The sequence below is a fragment of the Natrix helvetica genome (genome assembly GCF_964273705.1).
Source record: "Natrix helvetica genome assembly, chromosome: 1".
In the NCBI taxonomy this organism is placed as follows: Eukaryota; Metazoa; Chordata; class Lepidosauria; order Squamata; family Natricidae; genus Natrix; species Natrix helvetica.
Window position 1 is genome coordinate 84914027 of NC_138548.1, and position 24253 is coordinate 84938279.

At 39.4% G+C, this 24253-nt stretch overlaps 1 protein-coding gene across 4 annotated transcripts in view; it reads left to right on the top strand.

The window, feature by feature from the left end:
- The window catches only part of LRRC4C (leucine rich repeat containing 4C), an 862092-nt gene that overhangs the window by 334648 nt on the left and 503191 nt on the right, over positions 1 to 24253 (top strand). The window lies entirely within an intron of this gene.

Below are 24253 nucleotides of genomic sequence, written 5' to 3' on the forward strand. Positions count from 1 at the left end.
AAACGCATCTCGGACCCCAAGTTTGATAAAGAATTTGTCTAGCAAAGCAGCAGTAAATTGGCGCCCATTGTCAGAAATGACCAGATCAGGTAACCCATGGGTCGAGAACACCCACAATTTCAACCCACTTAGAATAAGCATCAACAATAACAATAAAAGTCTGGCCCTTTACTGGGCCTGCCAAGTCCATATGAATCCTGGACCACGGAGCCCTTGGCTGATCCCAATTCTGGATGGGAGCTCTGGGACAGGCAGGTCAGGACTTCTGGCACTTAGAACAGCCAGAGACCCACTTTGCACTGTCCTGGTCCATGCCCGGCCACCAAGCATAGCTCCGGCCCAGTGACTTCATTCTGACGATGCCCGGGTGGCCTTCGTGGAGAGTTGTCAGCACCACTTCTCGTAGGGAGGCAGGAAAGACCACTCGGCCACCCCATAGGAGGCAACCCTGCTGCGACGAGAGTTCGTGTTGCCTGGTCAAAAAGGGTTGCCACTCGGTGCCCAGTGGTTTAGCTGGACATCCTCGTTCAGTCCAAGCCAGCACCTTGGAGAGTAGTTTGTCCCGCCGTGTGTGTGTGGCCACGTCAGCTGCTGTGATTGGTAACTGCATCTCATCGATCAGCAAAACCTCAGAGGCAGGCACTGGGTCTTGAACTGCTATGGGCAAGGGGCACCTGCTCAAGGTGTCGGCATGGCAAATGTCCTTCCCCGGTCTGTGATGCAGGGTGTTTATTATTATTTATTATTAATTCAATTTATAGGCCGCACCCTCTCCACCAAGGGACTCGGGGCGGCGTACAACTCAATATACAAATAAATAACAAGGAGGAGGTAATCAAAACATTGTACAATTCATAAATAAATAATCATAAGTTAAAAACAACACAATAAAATTTAAAACAATTAAAATACCCAAAAAATCAGTTAGTTTAAATTTAAAATTGTCCAGGGGGGATTAGAAAATGTAGTTGTAATTTAAGCCAGGCCAGCTAGTTGGAACAGGTGGGTCTTGAGTTTCGTGCAGAAGGAGTGGAGATCGGTAGTTGTCCTAATGTCGGGGGGGGAGGTCATTCCAGAGGGCTGGGCCCATCACAGAGAAGGCCCTTCCCCTCGGCGGCGCCCTCTGGCATTGCTTAGTGGACGGCACCTGGAGGAGTCCCTCTCTGTGAGAGCGAATTGGTCGCAGGGATGTATGGGGCAGGATACGATCCCGCAAATAACTAGGTCCCATGCCATGGAGCGCTTTAAAGATGGTAATCAACACCTTGAAACGCACCCGGAAGGCCACAGGAAGCCAGTGCAGTTCGCGCAGGAGAGGTGTCACATGGGAGTACCTCGTACTCTCCATAACTGCCTGCGCGGCCGCGTTCTGGACCAACTGCAGTCTCCGGGTGCATCTCAAGGGAAGCCCCATGTAGAGAGCATTACAGTAATCCAGACGGGATGTCACCAGTGCATGAGTGACTGTGCGAAGGGCATCCCGGTCCAATAGGGGGCGCAATTGGCGCACCAGGCGAAACTGGTGGAATGCCCCCCTTGCCACGCCTGCCACATGGTCATCCATAAACAGCCGGGCATCTAGGAGGACACCCAAATTGCGCGCCCACTCCATGGGGGCCAGTTGCTCGCCCCCGATGGCCAGCGATGGAATCAGCTGGTTGAACTGGGGGGCCGGTAGCCACAGCCACTCCGTCTTGGAGGGGTTGAGTTTAAGTCTGTTGTCTCCCATCCAGACCCGTACGGCTTCCAAACACCGGGATATCACATCAACGGCCTCGTTGGGGTGGTTCGGGGTGGAGATGTACAGCTGCGTGTCATCAGCGTACAGATGGTATCCCACCCCAAAACCACGGATGATCTCACCCAGCGGTTTCATGTATGTGTTGAACAGGAGGGGCGAGAGGACCGACCCCTGTGGCACCCCACAAGTGAGCGACCTTAGGGTCGACCTCTGCTCCCCTGCCAACACACATTGCATCCGGTCAGAGAGGTAGGAGCAGAACCACCGTAAAACGGTGCCTCTTACCCCCAGCCCCTCCAGCCGGCGCAATAGGATACCATGGTCGATGGTATCGAAAGCCGCTGAGAGGTCTAATAGAACCAGGATAGAGGAACAACCCCTATCCCTGGTTCTCCAGAGATCATCTACCAACGCGACCAAGGCCGTCTCTGTGCTGTGCCCGGGTCGGAAGCTGGACTGGCGCGGGTCTAGATAATCAGTTTCCTCCAGGTGATGTGGGAACTGTATAGCAACCACACTCTCTACAACCTTCGCTAGAAAGGGAAGGTTGGAGACAGGACGATAATTTGCTAGCTCAGTTGGGTCCAGAGAAGGCTTCTTGAGTAAGGGCCTCACAACCGCCTCTTTCAAGGCGGCTGGTAGGAACCCCTTGCTCAATGAAGCGTTCACTAGTCCCAAGAGCCAGCCTCGTGTAACCTCCCAGGATGCCAGTACAAGCCAGGAGGGACATGGGTCCAATAAACATGTGGTGGCTCGCAGTCGCCCACGCAACCTGTCCAAATCATCGGTGGAAACAGAGTCAAACTCCTCCCAGAATGGTCTCTCAAGACTGGCCTCGGACGTCTCCCCTGGATCACTGAAGGAGACCCATTCCCTCCGTATCTGAGCGATTTTATCCTGCAGATGTTCCCCAAATTCCTCTGCCCTGCCCTGCAAGGGGGCTTCCCGCAGCCTCTGTGACAGGAGGGAGCGGGTCACCCGAAACAGGGCGGCAGGGCGGTTGTCTGCGGATGCAATGAGAGCGGCACAATATCGACGTTTGGCCACTCTCAATGCCACAAGGTATGTCCTTAAATAGGTTCTTACCTGTGTTCGGTCAGATTCGGAGCGAGAGGATCTCCATCTGTTCTCTAGGCGTCTCTTGTGGCGTTTCATCACCCTCAGCTCCTCGGTAAACCAAGGGGCCAGGGTGGATCTTTGCTACAGGAGAGGCCGCAAAGGCGCAACCCGGTCTAAGGTCCCGGCGGCCGCACTATTCCATGTGGCTACCAGGTCCTCCATCCGGGAACGGGTCAGGTCAACAGGAAGTGGCCCAAGCTCCGTCTGGAACCTATCCGGATCCATCAGGCGCCTGGGGCGGAACCATCTAGGACATTCTGGTTCCGCCTCCCCACGGTGGGGGGTAGTGCCAGGGAAGTCAAGCCGGAGAAGTGAGTGATCTGACCATGACAGGGGTGTGATGACTAAGTCCCCTATTCCCAGATCACTCGTCCACTGGCCAGAGACAAAAACAAGATCCAGTGTGTGGCCTCCCTCGTGCGTGGGGCCCTGAATTAATTGAGTCAGGTCCATGGCTGTCATGGAAGCCATGAACTCCCGGACCACCTCGGATGCTTCTCCCATCGACGGCAAGTTGAAATCCCCCATAACTAGCAGTTTGGGGGTCTCGACTGCCATCTCTGCGATCAGCTCGAGGAGTTCGGGCAGGGCCGCTGATGCATAGCGAGGAGCCAAGTATACAATCAGCAGGCCCAACTGTCTGCCTGGGCCCCATCTCACGCCCAGAGACTCACACCCGGATGTCTGTGGCACAGTGAACTCTCTCGGTTCCAGACTCTCGGTATGATCACCGCTACCCCACCACCCCTACCCTGGGCCCGTGGCTGGTGGAATACACGGTAGCCCGGTGGGCACATTTCCACGAGGGGCAGACCTCCCTCGTGGCCCAACCAGGTCTCCGTTATTCCTGCGAGGTCTGGCTCCCCCTCTGAAATCAGATCTTTTATGAGGGGGGCCTTGTTGACAACAGACCTTGCATTACACAGCATCAGCCTCAGGCCCTGGCTCTGTAGATCCTGACCACCTAGTATGCGGGGGTTGGTACAAGTGACCGGGCGTGTCCAGCGACCACGGTCTCCCAACCTAGTTGTAGGCAGCCAGGAACACAGTCCATCTCGTGAATCTGGGGATTAAATCTGGGGTGTCTGTTTGTCCCCAGCGATGATGCCCAGCAGGGGCTTGTGATCAGTCACTATGTGAAATGACGGCCATAGAGATACGGGTGAAAACGCTTCACCCAGCCACTATAGCCAAAGCTTCCCGATCAAGCTGGCTATAGTTTCTTTCGGGCGAGGATAGGATGCGAGAGAAAAATGCCACAGGGGCTTATAGGCCTGACTGCAGACGGTGGCTTAAAACTGCTCCTACCCCGTAAGGGGACGCATCACAAGTCAGAATCACCGGGAGGGATTCATTGTATTGGTGCAAGACACTCTCAGAAGTTAAAAACCTTTTAACATTCTCAAAAGCTGTGGCCTCCTTCTTGCCCCAAACCCACTTCGCTGAGCAGTCTAACAATCTGTGGAGGGGCTCCACAACAGACGCTTTGTGAGGCAGGAAAATATTGTAAAAATTGAGCAGACCTAGGAAGGCTTGAAGCTCGGCTTTGGTTGTAGGTGTAGGAGCTTGACTAATCGCCCACACCTTCTCAGGGGTCAGATGGATCCCTTTCTTGTCTACTAAAAAACCCAAAAATTCGACTTGGGGAACTGCAAACTGGCACTTGGCCGTTTTAAGCTTTAAGCCAGCACCACGGAAACACCGAAGTACGGTTCACAACGGGCCATAAGGTGGGACAGGGAACGGGCTGATACCAGGACGTCGTCAAAATAGAGAACAACGCCTGGTATCCCTTGTAGCAGGCTTTCCGTCAAATTTTGTAACAGTCCAGGTGCTACGCTGACCCCAAATTGTAAGTGGTTGCACTTAAATGCGCCCTTATGTGTAACTATAGTCTGTGCTTCAGCAATTGCCTCATCCATAGGCAACTGCTGATATGCTTGAGCTAGGTCAAGCTTAGCAAATATGGTTCCCTGCCCCAGGGAGTGCAGCAAATGCTGCACCACTGGCACGGGTTATGCGCTCTGCTGCAATGTGCGGATCAAGGTACATTTAAAGTCTGTGCAGATGTGCACAGAGCCATCATGCTTAACTGGTGTGACAATGGGAGTTTCCCAACGGGTATGGTCAATAGGTTCTAACACCCCCTGGGCCAATAACTTGTCTAATTCTGTGTCTACTTTAGGTTTTAACGCAAAAGGTACCCTAAGCGGCTTTAGATGCCGTGGTGGTACCTGGGGGTCTAAGTTAAATGAGATGGGGGTGCCAGTGTATTTTCCCAATCCTTCCCCGAAAACTTCGGGAAACTCCTTAATCAGCATGTCAAGGTGTGGAGTGGTCTGAATCTGATCTGTGCCGGTTATGGCTAGACCCAGGGCTTCAAACCATTCCAACCCTAACAAACTTGGCCTGGGACCCCTGACTACAATAAGAGGAAGCCTCTTATGATACTGTTTAAATGACACCCTACAGAAAAATTTTCCCAGTACTGGAATGGGATTTCCCTGAAAATCCCTCAACTTTAAAGGGCACGGTGATAATCTCGCTTGGAAGATGTCTGGCACAAGTCTCTTAATTCCTGCCCAAGATATGATAGACACGGCTGACCCAGTGTCTACCTCCATCTGACAGGGTTTGCCCTCCAGTCTAATGGTGAGGAATATTTTCCCCTTCGGGGCATGGATGATCTGATCAACTTCAGACTCATCCTTGTCCTCACTGACTGCAAAACAGGAATCCTGTTTCCTGAACCCTGCATTCCTACCAACATTGGAGGGTTTCCTGAAACCCTGGCCATTGCTGGGAGAGTTCCCTTCTAAGGCACTTGCGCAAGGCGCAGTCGCCCTACAAACCCTTGCCAAGTGGCCCTTTTTCCCACAACGGAGGCAGGACACATTTTTGAAATGGCAGTCCACTCTATCGTGCCTACCCCCACACCTGGGACAATTTGTTCGGGACATAGCCTTACCCTGTGCCCCTTGAATGGCTCACCCCATAGGCGATGTACTTCATCGTTTCTGATGGTCCCGGTGTCATCGAGAACATCGTCATGGTGCACCTCAGTGGTCTTGTCTGTGGGCTGGGGCTTTGAGAATCTCTGGATTTCCTCTGTAGATTTTGTTGACAGCTCTACAGCCCTGGCTTCATCAAGGACTGTCTGTAAGTCGAGTTCAGGTTTTGCCAGCAGGCGGCACTGTATATGGACGTCTCTAACACCCCCCACAATCTGGTCTGTCAGGGCTTCATCTAAATCTTTAAATCTACAATGAACAGCTGCGGCTCGTAAAGCAGCCACATAGTCGTTTATTGACTCTCCCTCAAGCTGAACTCTTCTATGAAAAGCAAATCTGTGCATTGTGCGGGACAGCGCTGGGGCGCAATGATTTTTTTAACTTGGACATTAAAATGTCCCAGGTCACATCATGGACGGAGTGTGGGACAACCAGGGTCTCTGCCAGATTAAACATCTCAGTACTACATAAATTTAAAAAAAAACATGCCTTTTTTCGCTGTTCAGTTAGGTCTGTAAAGCCATTGGCTTCTAAAAAACACTCCAAATGGGAAATGTATGAGTCCCAAGTCTCTATGGTCACATTGAAAGCGGCTAGGGTGTTCATTGAGGCCATCTCTGAGGTAATTTCTTCCTTCGTCGATTAACCAGAGGCAGTCTACGTAGGCAAATGACTTACTTGACCTCTCGTTGAGTGATTCCCTGAGGGAATTCAGCTCTCAGTGACTCAGCTCGTAGGTTAGTGACTTTCACAGCTCTGCCTGGGCTCCGCCTGTGTATCCCATCCTTCGTCGCCAATGTTCTAGCTCGGAGAACACGGGTGGACAAACGGAGGAGAGCCAGGACTTAACAAATGCTAACAGTTTATTGATAACAGGTTGCCAAACGCGGCACTTCACATTTAACACGTTTCAGCTAACAGGCAACAGCTGAGCCCGGCTTTGACAGCCCTTTATATATGCCGGCTGTCAAGCGGTCAGCCAATCAGCGTTGAGCACAACGCCCCCTAGTGAAACAGACCAGAGGGAAAACTTATGATACATAACAATTAATAAGATAATATTCATGTTATATGCTTTTGTCTAGAATTTTTTTTTAAATTAGATAAAAGAAAAACAATATACTACTATAAAGTCTCATAATATTATAAACAGAAAATATTTACATACTTTTTTCTAATTTCGAATTAATCTATGTTGTCCATATATTTAATTTTCAATGCAAACTATCATATTCTTATTTTTTACTTCATTTACAAATGCCTTCAAAGTTGTTACCATTGTGTCTATGTAACTTTCAATGATACACTTCTTCAGGAACATTTCTTCTCTTCTTGAAAGCTATTTAAAGGAAAAAGACCAATATTATTCCATTCTAGCCACTGACTTTTGAAATGAAAATGCCCAGATTCAATTTCAAAGCAGTTTGTGGTGTGATACTTTTATATACTTACCATTAGCAATAGTTTTATACACTCATCATGAGTTAATTTATATAGTTACAATACTCGATTAGATTTTTGTAGGAAGCATGTACATAATTGCTAAACGCTCCATTTTGAATGAATAGTTTGGTTTTTATTTAGTGGTGATGTCCTGTTTGTGCAAGACAGAATCTGTGGAAGAGAGGAAGCTGCAGCTAAAGATAAGTGGGAAAATAAAACACGGAGGGTTTTTTCCTTTTTTTTCCCATTCAAAATATTTCAGATTTAATCTGGACATCTCTATACAGAACTGGAAAAATCCCTATCTGAAACTTTGGAAATAATAGACAAATTGGGTATTTTTACTCTCATGTATTTAGCTGTGCTATTTTGTTCTGTTTCTCCATTCATTTGCCCCTAAAAATCATAATAAACATTTTTTGTATATTCTATATCCTTATGCATTGCCTTATGCTTTAGTTAGAGAAATGGGAATTGGATAAATCCCTGTGAACGGATCACATTTCTGGTCCAAACTAGAAAACCACTGTCAGTCAGTAAGGAAGATCTGCAGCAGACAAAGTTATTCCCCCTTTTATCGTGGAAGACTCTGCCATTAACCCTTTTGTTCTCTTCACTGATACTAAAAATATCTATGAAGAATATATAAGAGTATGACATGTAAGTCTGTCAGGTATTCTAAAATACTTCGATTGATTACTGTCTAATATGGCTACCGTCCCTTATCTAGCCTTCTAGAGTTTAGAGTTGAAATGAGTTCTCCCATTATAGATGCTATGGTGGTTGATACAGTGGTTCAAGATACCTACCTAATACTACCGTTCTTCACATCAAAACATCAACTTTTCCAATCTTCTGCAGAATCAGGAGTATCTCATAATTCTACAAATATGCTTTTGTGGAGTTAAAGAAACACTTCAACACATGGAAATCTGTAATAACATCTAGTCTGTAATAATAGAGTTATGCAAGTGATATCATTTGATATAAGGCAATGTTCTATGACAGAATCAAAATTGTGTTTTAACAGCTTGTCCCTTCTTAAGGTACATTGCTGCCATGGTATGAGTATTGTAATTTTTTTTTTATCTAGATTTTATAAGTCACTTCACAAATTTATTTTTCCAGTAAGGAAACAACTGGCCACATCCTAAGAAAAAGCAGTTACATTTAGACTTATACACTGCTTCACAGTGCTTTACAACCCTCTCTAAGCGGTTTACAGAGTCAACACATTGCCCACAACAATCTGGGTCCTCATTTTATTGACCTAGGAAGGATGGAAAACGGAGTCAACATTGAGCTTCGTGAGATTTGATCTGCCAAATTGCAGCAGCCTGCAGTCATCAGAAGAAGCTGCAGTACTGCATTCTAACCCCTGCACCACCAGGGCTCCAAACTCTATCATACGGTTATTTAACAGAGTATGGTGGTTTTGATGCATGGAAGAGGCATTGTAGCTTCATTTTTTAAATTCATTCTTGTCTGTGTTGTTGTCTTTATAGCATGATGCACAAATTCAGTGCAGAAATTATGATAAATATGGAATATATTATCTGAAACTGCAAATCAACACCTGCAGTTACCACTGCACCTCTTCCATTGTACAAAATATTGCCAGTCACCACAGAACAATTAAGAAGTCAAATAAGAATTAAGCTCACCATATGGAACCCAATCTTGCCTTCCTTTGCTTATGATAATTCTGTAGTGACAGTTATATAAAAGTGATATAGGAAGTTATGACTCAGAAAAAGATATGGAAAATATTTCTTACCACTAATCACTCAATATAAAAATAGCATTTATTTGCAATAGATCCTGTTTTCCCAGCCATAATTACATTTCGTACTTTCTGTTTAGTGACATTCATTTCCTAAATAGAAAAGTAAAATATGTGATCACAAAGCAGGCTGATTAATGGTCCATGGATTATAGTACTTTTTTTTGCTGCTAAAACAAACAACTGATTGTGGTCAATTAGCTAATGTTTTACAGAAAGAACATTGTTCATGAGGTGGTGAAATCTGAATAGTTATTAGGATCAGGCTGGCATTAGAGCAGCACTATTTCCATATTTGTGGGGAGTCTATCGCCAATAACTATTGCCAACAACTATTGCCTATTGAAGTGGTTATTGTTGTTGACATATTTGGAACAGGATGGGCAGCAGTGACAATAAACCTGAGAAATGCAGGCTTATTGCAGTGAATGAAGGTCTCAATACTTTATTTCTCAAAGTACAAGATATTTCAAACAACAATAACAGTAACAACAAAATCTGGTTCTCTTTTCATGCAGACGTCTGAGGCAATAAATCATGTTAGGCCTTGACATTTATTAAGGGATGCTACATGGGAATTCCAGATTGGGTTTGGGCAATGGATTTTCTAGTCACAGTTTTTTGGCTTAAGTTAAAACACTCAAATCAGACAGTAAATTAAATATATTGTTCTTTTAACCGGAAAAACATACTTCTCATACTTGTCCCCAGAGAGGTAAATCTAGATGTTTCCTAATGCATGGGCAAGTTAATCCAAATAACTGAACTGATCTTTATACAGTTTTTCTGCTTGAAAGCGTTTTGAGGCCAGATGTCATGTACTTGAGAACTAGTGACAGATTTTAAAATTCAAGCACCCAAGTTTTTGACAATTGTCTTTGTCCATAGTTGAGAATCAGAATTAAAACTTAAATATTATAATTGCTTAAGAATATCATTTCTTAGCTACTGTATAGAATGCATTTCATATACAGTATAATTTCATTCTTCTTCAAGTACAGAATGTTTTGTCCTCTCTTCTTTTTCCTTGTTTTTCCTTGTATACCTCTCTGCAAATCTCTCGCAGCAAAAGGGGAGATCAATTGGGCCACTGGTTTGGAAAGAAAAGAAAGAAAAATGTAGTGAACAGTATGTCAGAATTCTGTCAGGAAAGGTTGGTTTAGGGTTGTAAACTTAGGAATGCTTTGGAATTTCTATGGCGGATACAATTTGTTTCCCTTAAATTTCAAATAGGATTCATTCAATATGGGAAACAAGAATGGGAATCTGTGGTCTTCCAGACCTTTTTGAATCAGGTTTTCATTATCGCTTTGGATGAGACCTACTTCACAAAATGCAGATGGCCCATAAATATCAAGCAGCTTGTGATCCTCAGCATGTTATTGAGCTATAATTCTTTTAATTTTTTTTTTAAAAAGACATTTGCTTTGTTTTTGTAAAATAAAAAAAAGAACATGTGGAAAATGTACTGACAAATGTTCAATTCCTTCTCATTTGACAAAAAGTTTTTTGACTAGATGGTTTGCATAAGAAGCAGTTTTTGGTTATATTAAAGAGGGCAAAGAGGGAGAATGTATTAAGACTACTGTGTTATCTTTCCTATGACCTTCATTCATAGCAGCAATATTATTGGTAAAAAAAACCAAACCCAAGCTCAAATCAATTTGCATCATTTTCATGTCTTGGCAAAAGAAGAGTGCTTTTCCATACACATTTTTTTCATGATGTGTAATTTTGAATGGTACTTTCATTTATACATTTTAATATGAGATGTAAAACTGGCTCTTATAATGAAGACTTGCAATAAACATCGTTCCCATGCGATTGCAGACTTCATTTCCACACAGTGCATTTGGGGAGGTGGGAGGAAGAGAATGCTACTAAGTCAAATTCTGGGCCAAGAGAAAAACACAAGGGAGAGTTCTGATTATGAGACACTGAAAGTCAATATATGTTATGCTCTATTCTAATACAGGAAAACTATTTACAGCTCTCTCTCCCCATTCTATCTATAATTAATTAACCCCATCAAGTTTAAATGGACTTTCTAAGTCCATTAAGAATTTGTTTGCAATGGATCTGTGATATTGCACTGATTGAAGCTGGCAGTATCCAGTAATGGATACTGGCAGTAATGTGGTCCAAGAGTTTTCATCTTCTAAATACTTATAGGACCAAGGATGTGCTGATCAAATTGCTCAGGAGACTCAATGCAAAGAAATTGATTTTTTAAAAATAAAGGTCATCTGAACATGCATAGCCACAAGTAAATTAAAACATCTAGGAAATAGAAGAAAGATATTTGCTTTGAACATTCAGTTATTTCCTTAAATTGTATAAATTCTGCACACGACTGCAGTGACTGCACATCAGAAGTTTAACTTGGTGTTATTTTTAATATGTATAGTTTTAATATGGATTTTTATATTGTTTTATCATGTGATTGGGAGCTCCCCAAAGTTGGCAAAGATACTGGCTACATAAATGTTTTAAATCAATAAATTCTTCCAACTATAATATTAGGCAAATTGAGCTTCTAGACATTAGTTAGCGTATAACAGCCTCATTGAAGTATCTTCATTTAGCATACATACCTCTAAAATTTAGTAGATGCCTTGACCTCAAAAAAATCTAGACAGCTATTCTATATCAAAATTCCAGGAATAGAAATAAAAGGGATTGACTTTTGACACCCTTTGGTGCAGTAGAACAAGGCTTTAACATCAAACCTCAATTTTTTACTTTTACATAATAGTTTAAACTAGCCATTTCTTTAACAACCAATCTATCTTATCAGTAAAAGCCAAAGAGAAAGTTTCTTTTTTTTTTCAGCTCAAGCAGAAAGCCCAGAAATGGTTTCCAGGTAGAAATAAAAGTATATGTATTTTTTTCTTTGATCAAAACAGTCAGTTTGACTATCTCTAACTCTATCAATTTTTGCAGCCATTCATCCATTGTGGTATCGAAATGTCTTTCCATTTCTGTGCATAGTGCACTCTTGCTTCCATCAACATATATAACATCAAAATTCCATTTTCTCCCAAGGGGTTACCTAGGATATTAGCTTAGTACAGCAATGATGCCTATTAATCCTGTTGTCATGAAGTCTATGTTGATTCTTGTTAATATATAGAAACATTTGCGTAATGACTTCTCAATTTATCTTCTATATTTCTTCAAATGTTATATCACTTGAGGATAAATTTGCCAAGAAACAATATGTACAGAACTGATGCACATTCTCAATTTTGTCCTCCCAATATTGTTCTTCAAATATGGATGCTACAAGCAGTCATTAATTTGTTTGTTTTATAAACAGAGAATTAGCATAAACACATCAACCAGAAAAAGTAGCAATGTCAGATACATCACAGTCAGTTGATGTTTTGTAGTGTTATTGTAAAAAAAAAAATCTTCCTTATAAGAAAGTCTAGAATGGGGAATATTTTCTACTTATAAGAAATGCTTTTATTATTCAAATATTTTATTCACTTTGCAATTACCAAAAACTGCTTCTGATATATACCGCCAAGTTATTAAAGAACTATTTGTCAAATGGGAAGGAATAAAATATAAGTAAATAATAAAATAGTAAACAGTAACAGAGTTGGAAGGGACCTTGGAGGTCATCTAGTCCAACCCCCTGCTCATACAGGAGACCTGTACTAGGGATTCGAATCACTGAACTGCCAACCTTTATGATTGACAAGCTCAGGGTCTTAGCCACTGAGCCACCTAGTCATGCTTTTAATGCATGATTATCACAGGTTCTTTTTTTTTGATTTCTCAAGAACAAAGCACATTTCTTTAAAAAAAAATGAGCCCAAAGATTTTACAGAGCCACATGATTTCAAAACTGCCTTTTCCACAATTCAATATCCAGCAGATGAAGCCAGCGTAACTCACTAATGTGTTGAGAGTTACAGGTAGTTTTAGTTTTAGGGGTCAACATCTGCATTTTCTGATGCAGTTCTCACCCAATTCACAGTATTAATCCAAAAAGGTCTGGAAATATACAGACCCTAATTCCTTCAACAATAAATGGAACACATTTGAATGGAACCAAATTGTACTATCCATAGGTCATAGAAAATCCATAAATATTCCCAAGTTTACAATCCTAAACTTAATTGGTCTTGTCCCACTGCCAGGTGCTTTACAAAATAGGTTGACCCTTTTGTGACAAGCCCCTTAGATATTGCTATTATGTCACCTCTAGTTCTTCTTTTCATTAAACCAGCCATACCCAGTTCCTGTAAATGTTCTTCATGTTTTAGCTTCTATTATCCTAATCTTCTTTGTTACTTTTCTCTGCAATCAATATCTTTTTTAGATTGTGGCAACCAAAACTTGATGCAATATTCCAAGTGAGGTTTTACCAAGGCATTGTTATTCCTGGTTCAAACGAATTGCTGATCTAGTTGTTTTCCCAAGTACTGCACAAACTTGCAGGGAGCAGCAAAGAAGAGGAGAGGACAAAACAGTTTTTTTTTAAGTGGGAGAAGAATAGAGATTCCCTCCCATAACATCAATAAAATTCACAGGGCTGCAACGTTTGTACATTATTCCTGAGCGTAATGTAGAAGTAAATGTAGAAGTCACTTAAAGTAAAATATTAAGGGTTTTTTTAGGTTGTAAAGAATATCAAGAGATGTAAATAAAATAAATCCAATGAATATTACTGACAGGTGGAATGGGTGAGGTACATTTCTAAATAATGGGATGCTGAAGTAAATTTGGAGATTATCATATACGTAGAGCAACAGCAGCATTAAACAAAATCTATCACTTTCCACTCATAATAGTACTTCAAGTAATTAATAGGCAGCCAAGCAGCAAGCAAGGAAGCTCTTTCATAATCAGAGAGAGAGAAAGCTACTCAGTGACCCAGCTGCGATTCCGTGCTTTAATAAAATCTCTTACTGTTTGCTCAAGAGTGATTGTGCCAATGCACATCACAGGCACAGTGTGTTGTCAGCTGTTCCTGTCATTTTCTCTTTTGACCGGTGTTACATTGTCCTTGACCAAGAATATTCTATTAGCTGGTAACAGATTTCTGATGTCTCCCTGATGCAAATGCTTATTTTTCCTCCTCCATATATTTCTTTCTGCTTGTCTTCCTTCCGTTTCTATGCAGTTTCAAAAGAAATCAGGTAATCATACATTGTCCCAGAGTGTTCTAAAACAGATATACCACAATGTTCACCAGGGCAAAAGCAGAGTTTCACAACTTAGACTCCAGGACTATATTTCAAAACCTCAAATCCCTTGAAAGCTCTTGGAGGACCTCCAAAATTTGCCAGTGCCATCCATCCATCCATCCATCCATCCATCCATCCATCCATCCATCCATTAATCTACTAAAATATGAGAGAAATCTATCATAATAATGAACACAATGGATGGGAAGTAATTTTATCACATTTTAATTAATGAATTTACATATAATTAATTTAATGAGATTTTAATTCTGATTCAATTTGAATTATATAATATCAAATAACCATCTCACAGCATTTGCTTTGTTTGGTTTTGACCTAGACTCTCCCCTGTTTTCACCTGATCTTGTTTTCTTCTTGAAATGTAGCGTCCAGCACCATGGTACTATTAAAAGATGAACACACTCTTGGTTCTTGTTTAAGGCCAAAAAACCTCCTCAGAAAGTCTGAGTTTCTGGTTTCAAAATTTCAGAACAGGAAAGAGACATTCCCTTTAGGTATTAAAGTCAGCACAAGAAAATTGGTCCTGTCAACAGAAAGATCAGTTGGCATGAGGTAGAGCTAAAAATTAACAGTCCCATTTTGAATTCAGTGATCTGTCACTCAAGTGCGGATATTTTTAATACTGAACATTTCAACATCCATTATGAATGTGAAATGTTTACTTCAGTGTTAGCAATGCTAAATTTGTGGTGCCTCGTGGCTGATTTGACATTAGGAGGGTTCAGATTTTCATTTCTGTGGCTTGGTATTTTTTCAGAATAGAGCAAATGATCTTTTAGCAAATGTTGTGACATGTTCTCTGTCATGAAAAATACATTGGAAATTGATTTATTTGTAGATTTGTTTCACTTCAAAAGGTTATTTTCTTATAAATGCGTAAGCTCTGCATGGATATACAGAAAGAAGATGATCAAAAGTAAAAAAAAAATCAAGATGATGCTACAACTGTGCACACAAAGCTCTACATGTAGATAAATAGATAGTCCAACAGTCAGATAGATAGATGATAGATAATTGTAGATGTAGATATAAATGATGTAGATAAAAATATAGATGAATAGATATATAAATGTAACCTGGCATAAATAAAACTAGCTGGAGCTTTATTTGCATCATCTAGCCAGTATCTTACTTTTAAGTATACTTGATCAAAACACAGCACTTTTGTCTGATATTTTTGGACATCCTGAGATACCACTTATTTAATACAATGATTTTGAGGAAAATCAGTTTGTTTAAACATAAAATTATCTAACAATGAGGAATGGTGTTAATATAATATATTCATTATTTTAATCAATGGAGACCAAATACTTTTAATATTAGTTAAAATTCATACATATAAATAGACTTCATATATAACTATAAACAGATAAATTATGCTGTTTATTTTCTTGTGGGAAGATCTGTTTTTTTTTTAAATATGATTTTTCAATATAGGAACAACAATAGCCTTTATACTTGTATGTCACATCATAGTACTTTACAACCCTCTCTAAGCAGTTTACGGAATCAGCATATTGCCCCAATAATCGGGTTCTCATTTTACAGACATTGGAAGGCTGAAAGGCTGAGTAACCTTGACTCAGTGAGAATTGAATTGCTGGCAGTCAGCAGAATTAGCCTGCAATACTGCATTCTAACCACTGCACCACCATGGCTCATAAGATGCCAAGATGCGTGACTGTAACTTAGTAAACCATCCAGACCTTTAGGAGCTAAATTTTGCAGTAATTTGTAGCATTCCATTAGCAATTTTCATAGATTCTGATTTTGCTATTGCTAATTGTTAGTGATTCAATATACCGCCTGTCTGTTCTGCTGCATGCTGAGATTATTACTCAGCAATTGCCCATTTATAACACATTTAGCTAGCTTTGTTGTATTGTCTCAGCTATTGTCATCAACTCCTCATTCAAAGCCTAGAATTAGATTGTTATTGTGCAGGATCAAGCTATTTCTCACTGTCTCAGTCTATTGCTCATCAATTTGTCATTAAAGGGCTGATTCAAATAGCTATTTCATGTCTTGCCAGGTTTTTGCTTTTCAGTACCTCTTTCAATAAACATTTGGCTAACTAATACTAGGCCAATATCCATATATAAAGGGGTATGAAATGGGAAACAAAGTTGAGTAGAACAGGCATAAACAACTTGATATTTTGGATGACAACTTCATTTCCTTGCCATTGGCCATGCTTGTGGAGGCCAATAGGAAATATGGTTCCAAATATCTAAAGACAGCCTAGTTGTCTACATCTGGCATGCTTCATTAGATAAAAGAGAATGAATTCCAAATGGCCAAATGCAACATAGGCATTCTATTCTTTTTAACATTTCTCTTAACTTGTAGATTTGTTCATAGCTAAACAAAGTGACTAGGGATGCAGCGGCTCAATGGCTAAGACACTGAGCTTGTTGATGAGAAAGGTCAGCAGTTTTGCAGTTTGAATCGCTAGTGCCATGTAAGGGAGTGAGCTCCTTTTACTTGTCCCAGCTTCTACCAACCTAGCAGTTCAAAAGCATGTAAAAAATGCTAGTAGAAAAATAGGAACTACCTTTGGTGGGAGGCTAACAGCGTTCCATGCTCCTTCGGTGTTTAGCCATGTTGTCCACATGTCCATGGAGATTTCTTTGGACAGTGCTGACTCTTCGGTTTTGAAACGGAGATGAGCACCACCCACTAGAGTTGGAAATGACTAGCACATATGTGCAAGGGGAACCTCTACCCTTACCATAAACTAAGTGAATATCTGTCTGTCTGTCTCACATCTATCTAACATCTACCTATCTATCTTGGATTGGTTGATAGATTGTTCTTTCTCTTTCCAAAAGCTGAAGAGCCAGATTGGGAACAAAGCATCCTGAAGAACATCCATCTATGTTGTTGCTAAGATTTAGCACCATCATCATGACGTTCCTTCCATATTTCCAGCTGATCCAGGAACAGGAATGACATTTACCCTTCTAGACATACTGTATATGGTACTTAACATTGTAATAACACACAAGGAAAAAGGCATTGCTGAGAACAGCATCCTGTGCCCTGGCCTTTAATTTTTATTATGAGTTGCTCTTGTTTATGTTTTTATGTAGATTAAGCAACCCTATTTATAATGAAAACGTGTAAAACTCATTGCATTGAACATCAAGTGTAGTGGGAGTTTGGATTACTTTTATCTTGACATAGGTCCAAAATGTAGGTTTATTTATTCAATTTATGAAGCCACCCATCTCACATAGTGACTTTGGACAACTGACAGTGGGTAAAAAACAATACAAAACATCGTGTAGCAAATGTAGCAACACATTAATGTAGCAACACATTTAATCAGCCTTAGAGGCCAAGGCTGATTAAACCACATAATACATCATGGCCTTCTAGTAACCCTCTAGTCCCCAAGCCTGAGAACCTAATCAGGTCTTAATGGCCACTTCTAAAAATTGGCTTGGTTGATACCAATCTAATCTCAAGGTGACCCATATTCCATAGGGTAGGGGTAACAACTGAAAAGGCTCTCTTCTTTGTTCCAAAATATGACATTCTTTGACTCACAAGATCTGCAGCATGCTTTCCTTTCTGGATCAAAAGGACAGGGAGAACACCTGATAAAAGGTTGTCCTATAAATAATGTGATCATTATTGTTGATTTAGCCATGGTAGGAACTGATACTGTAAATACTAAAAAAGGAAAAAGTTATCTCTGTCCTTTTATGTGATGAGCATGATATGTTACTTTTTATAATGTTAAAATTATTTCTGACTTGTTTGACCATTATTCCAGAAGATTTATTTATAGTCAGATTGTGAGAGGAAAATGAAGAGAATTAAACTGAGATTACATGAACAATGCTCTGTTGCTAGTACCCCTGTTACATCTTTCATGTCTAATTAAATAAGCTATTTTTTGAAAAAAAAAAACTAAAGTTGTTTGCTTAAAGTGTAATTTGACTTACACTTTAATTTGAATTGGACGAGTTATTTGCTTAGTACTGAGATACGCTATTCAAATTTGTCCAGCTCTGTCCTTTCTCTGTTGTATTCAGGTGTTGTTCAACTTTTTATTTCTCTTGTACATGCCAAATTTAAGATTAAAATCAATCCCCTCATTTCATTTCTTGATCATCAGTTCATCTTTCATTTTAGTTTACACATCCCAGTATTATGGATTTAAGTGCAAGGCAGATAACATTTGGGATGATTAAGCACTTTAAACCATTAAGTATGTTCAGATCTACTTCTACAAATTCCAAATTGCTGTTCCAAGGAAACCAAAAACTCATTTTGAGATACTGGTAGCAGTAGCACTTTATTGATTAGCCATAGGGCCATAACAAAGTAGAAAAGTTAAATAAAACCATACATAACAGTATGACTAAAACAAAATTTCAGGTCATGTATCTTCATCACCCACACAATTTACCTCAATCAGATGCATTTGGACAGTTCTCAATTGACCAAAAGGCCATTTTATATGAGATATTTGAGTTCTGACTGCACATAAAACATTTTGTTCTGAGATGTGGGTCCCAGTGGGCTATAACAGTATCTTTGTATGCTACACAATTGATGCTCAAGTAATATATGAGTTATATTATTTAAAATGATTAATGACTGTGAGATCAAGAATGTCAACTAAACCTTAATCACACTCTTATTATCGATTAGAATTTTATTCATTCATAATCTAACCATTATTAATGTTTTCATTTTTTTTCCAGTGGTTTAGTTCCCTGTATATGCATTTTTCTGTCTGATTGATTGGAATCTTTCTAAATTGCAAAAAAAAAAAAAAATCATGCCTCTGTTAACATTTTACACTGAAAGAGGAAGGAAGGAGGGAAGAAGAGAAGGGGGGAGAATATTGTTTTTTTAAAAAATCAGGAGTTTGGCAGCAACTTTCAGTCTAAGGGATATTATTTTCTTGAGGTACAGCTCACTTAAACTGAAATAGGATTTAGATGAAGATGAAGTAGAAGGAAGTACAAGGTATGCACTTATGCAGCTGCAGATTATTTATGTCTTTGGAACACATTGAGTTTATTAATTAACAACTGTGTTTGTTGAGACTTTTTGTAGTAATCTGGTAGTAACTTTTTGTAGTAACCTTTGATGTATATGAGGTCAGAAATTTCTCACTTAATCGTGCTGGTAAAGTTCCCCCTTCCTCCCACATGTCTAGTTCCCAACTACATGTTGTGAAATGGACATGTAGTCCTCGACTTACAATCAGTCGTTTAGCAATCATTGGAGTTACAAAAACACTGAAAAAGTGATTTACAATTGATCCTCTACTTATGACATTTGCAGCATCCCCACCCAACTGGATGCTTAGAAATTGGTATTGATTTACAATTTTTGCAGCATCCTACGGTCACCTGATCACCATTTGCGACCTTCCCAACTAGCTGATGATGAACAAAGTCAAAGAGGGAAGCAGGGTTTACTTAATGACCACATCATTTGCTTAACAACTGCAGTGATTCACAGTCACAGCAAAAAAAGATCACAAAATCGGGCACAACTCACTTAACACTGCCTTCCTTTGCAAGGGAAATTCTGATCTCAACCATGGTTTTAAATCAAGGACTACTTATGACAGAGTGATCTGGGAATTTAAACACTCCCAGTAATATCAGATATTACTTTGCTCTTCCTTTGCGTATAGTTTTGCCTGCTGGCAGATGATAACTTATTTCACATATGAAGATGTTCCAAATTTTATGACTAAAGTTGTTGGGTAAGTATATAAGTATAAATATGGGGGCAATGGCTATATTTGGATTTGTTGCAGGGTTTGGTCCTCATGTTAGCATAATTACCCTGTTGTTTCTTGTTGCTTTTGATGCTCTGTTTCAAATTGTGAGCTTGTGTATATGTGAATTTGGGCCTGCCACCCTGAGCCTGAGAAAATACAATGTTATTGTCCCATAGGAATGTACCTTATTAATAATATATTTGACAAGTTTGAGCTATGAGCTGTAGATGACAAATAGTGATGTTCTTTTCTTCTATTTTGGCTCTGTCTTTATAAAGATCGTTTTTGGAACTTGGTCTGGTTCTATTGTTCTTCCTGTAATGTCTTTCTAGAGCCAATGGGTGACTCTGTCAGGCCTGCAGTTTTCTTTTGGAGCTTTGAGCTGCCACACTTTCTACTATTCTACTATGCCTTTTTCTATTGTGGGGCAATGGGAGGGGCGATTGTACGGAGTTACTTACTATGTAGCCAAAACAAAATTCTTTCTAGAAAGCCAAGGCCATCCTATGTCTCTGCACCTGACAGGAACTGGATGGGTGGCACTGCCAACATGGCAGTGGGAGATTGGACCATGTGATGGAATTGTTTGTGGGGGGCAAGATCCTGAACTTTCAACTAGGTGGGGAAAACCTGGAAGCTTTCAGATTCGGTTTTTCCCAGATATGCCAACATGACACTCTTAATAAATTGGAACTGTGAGCAATACATTGCCTTGGACTCGGATTTATTTTTGGATGCTATTTGGAACCCTGGCAGACTGATTATTAGCCTATTTATTTATTTGTTTTTGATGGTGCAGTATTTCTTTTCCAGTTCTGGTTTCATATAGCTATGGGAGCATTTTTTGTCATTTTTTAAAAATGCATTCCATGTTAGATGTTCTTGACATCAGAAATCACTGAATGTATCCTGCCTCCTCTTGCTTTGATATAAATAATACAAAGCATTAACTAGATTGAGACCTCAGGTTATATCTTCAGTGAGGGATCCTCTTTGAGCTTGTTTGTTTTCTTGCAGATATTTCATTACCCAAACTAGGTAACATCATCAATGCTAGTTTACTGGCACTGACACTGTTACCTACTTTGGGAAATAAGACACCTGCAAGAAAACAACCAAGATCAGAGAATACCAAGGTCCCTTCATTTCAACCTTGAGTTACAAATATTATATTGTATTGGTCTATATTCAGTAGAGTAGACTTCACATCTTCCTCTTTTCATTTACTTTTATAGCAAATACAAATAGTATATTTGCTATAATACAAGTAGTATATGTGGCCAATAACTAGTTACCAATATATTATTTGACTCTACTCTGTTCTATTACACTGCACTGCATCTACTCTACTCCATTCTATTCCATTCTATTTTATTCTATTCTAATATATTATATTATTTCCAAAATGTAGCTCTCATGGTTTTTATTGCTATTGTTCCTAGTAATATTAACTTTTACAATATATGCTATTTATAAAATATTTATTATATTTCATTCATCTTAAAATATTCATTATATAATAGCTATTTGTAAAACAGTTATATATAATTATTTTGAAAATCCCAATTTTAAAGCACAGCAAATAAAAGTAGAATGACTCTGACAAAAGAAAGAAAAGATTGTATGAACAGTAACAGGGACCTTAAATGAAGTTTCAAACATCTAGATCACCATTGAATACATTGACAAAATCATCATCAGTCAATTGTAAAAAGCAGCTTTACCTGGAGTAGTTTACAACCTGCAACCAATATCTTTAATATTATTAAACAAAAATATCTGTCCATCACAGTTCCTTAGGAAAGATTTGATAGGTGGATAAAATTGCCAAATCCAGCCTAAACATCAAGCTGATGGTGTGGTCAACCATAACAACTGTAGTAGTACTGTCAGATCAAGAGTATGTTTATCCCAAAGCTTGAATATTTTGTATAATTCTTAAAATAATATTCTGCAGAACAGAGTAAATTTCAAAAGTGAACTTTTTGATAACACAGTTGTTGAATATAGACTTGTGTAGACACTAAGATGAGATCAACAATACATGACTGCATGTAGTTTCCCTTTCCCCATTTCTTGTCTCCAGCAGCCTAAAATTGTACTACTGGAATTAATACCTGAATCATTAGTATTACATGGATAACATTACGACATAAAAATTGTTCAAACAAACAACCTCAACTACTGAACTTCTGTTTAAACATTTTCTGGAATAAAAATTCAGGAACATTTAGTCCATTAGCTTGTTCTTCTTTCTTTTACTCTGTTCTTCTTTCTAGTGGTATACTGTTGAATTCCTTACATGCTTATTACGAAACCAAAAAAGTGGGTATCACCAATAATGGAGGCATGATCTTTGCAAGCAATCCATCACATCTATGTCAGAGCAAATGGCTCGATCTTCTGCAAACCATCGATACTTTTTATTGCAGGGTTTAAGAAAGATTACACAGCATCCCATAGACCATCAAAATTTCAAAAACAAATCAATGTATGGCGTACTTCCCAAGGTCTGACTTTGGGTTTTATTGTAACTCCAATGGAAGTGGATGTTGTAAAACATTATGCTTTGTTGCTTTCCCCTACAACATTCTTTATCTTTGATATGTTGCACCCTTCAAAACAATAGAGAAGATATTGAATCCCTGCCCCCAATCTCTCTTTTTGCACTACAGAGAACAGTTCTACTGCCATCCCAGAATGGCTGAAAGAGAACTTGCACTCACAAAACAGTTTGGGGGACTTAATTTTAAAACAGTAATTTGCTTTACTCTCACAATTATCTGAAAAAATGGAGAACATGCATATCATTAGTAATAATAAATAGACAAGTATACCCCTTAATTGTATATGATCCCCTTGCATGATACATCTCAGTCAATAAGAACAAAAACCACTGTTAATAATGTCCAACGTGTTCAAAATCCAGCATTTCTGAAGTTATCTGTATTCTGGAATCCTTTTCTCATAAATGTATTAAAGCTTGAAAACATATTTTATGAAATCCAAGACTTTCCTGAAACTTAATTCATACAAACAACCTAATTAAGTAAAATGGGTTGTTTCTGAGAATTTCATTGTTTCATATGAGAAGATTCCTTTCTCATATGAAAACTCCCAGAAATAGAAGCTCTTTCTGTATAAAGGAGTGCAGAGATAGCCTTGAAGATGATATGTAGTAGATATTAGGAAAACATGAACCTAGCTCAGGGAAGTAGGAAGAGATAAGAAAGAAATTCAAGATTTGACTCTCTTTTGTTAGTACAGTATAATAGAGAGGGAACAAGAAACATTGCCAGACTTTTGTGACTACAGCCTATATCGATGGCTCTAATTTTTCCTGTAGCATCTATTTCCTGACCTGGTTAACCTTGACATTAAAACATTTTTTTCTGAAAAAGAAATAGTATGTTGTCACACATTTTTTGAATTCCTACATCTTCCTTCCTTACTTATTATCACCTGTAAATCTTGGCCTTCTTGCACCAAGCTTAGGTGTTATTGGGTCTTGTTTCCCCAAGGGAAATGCTTGATGAGTCATGTTTAATTAATGGGACTTCTGTCTTGTAACATACATGAGATAAAAGCATTGTGAACCTTCCATATCTTTATTAAAATGTTTATTAGAAGTAAAGACAAGTACAGCATTTAGCATTTCCTTTTCCAGTTCCTTTTTTGATTATTTAATTTCCAGTTCTTTTACTTGATTGATCATCTTAAGCTTCTCTGTGACAACAGCAGCTAAAGAAATGTGGCCTGTTGGGTTAAGGAAAACTTTTTACAAGTCTGCCTTTGCCAAAACCAGTGACATGTTTTCATTGGCAGTTCAAATGAACCCACAAAATATATATCCCAAGATGCATCTCAATTCACTCTTCTGATGTACTTCAGTCACTTGTCTCTGGAGAATTGTCATTTATCTTCTTGATAAATTGAGTAACTTGCCAATATGATTTAAGAGCTCTATTAAATACTTCCTTTGATCTATTCTTGCTATTATTTAGGATCTAGGCCAAAGAATTATCCATAAGTGGGATGTTATATTATATATGTACACACATACAAAAAATACTTATGGATTCCTATTTATTCATAAATAACAATTCAATAGATTTCAGAATGTATGCTCTCAAATGACCATGTCTAAAAGCAGCTGAATTGTTTTTTTACATACTA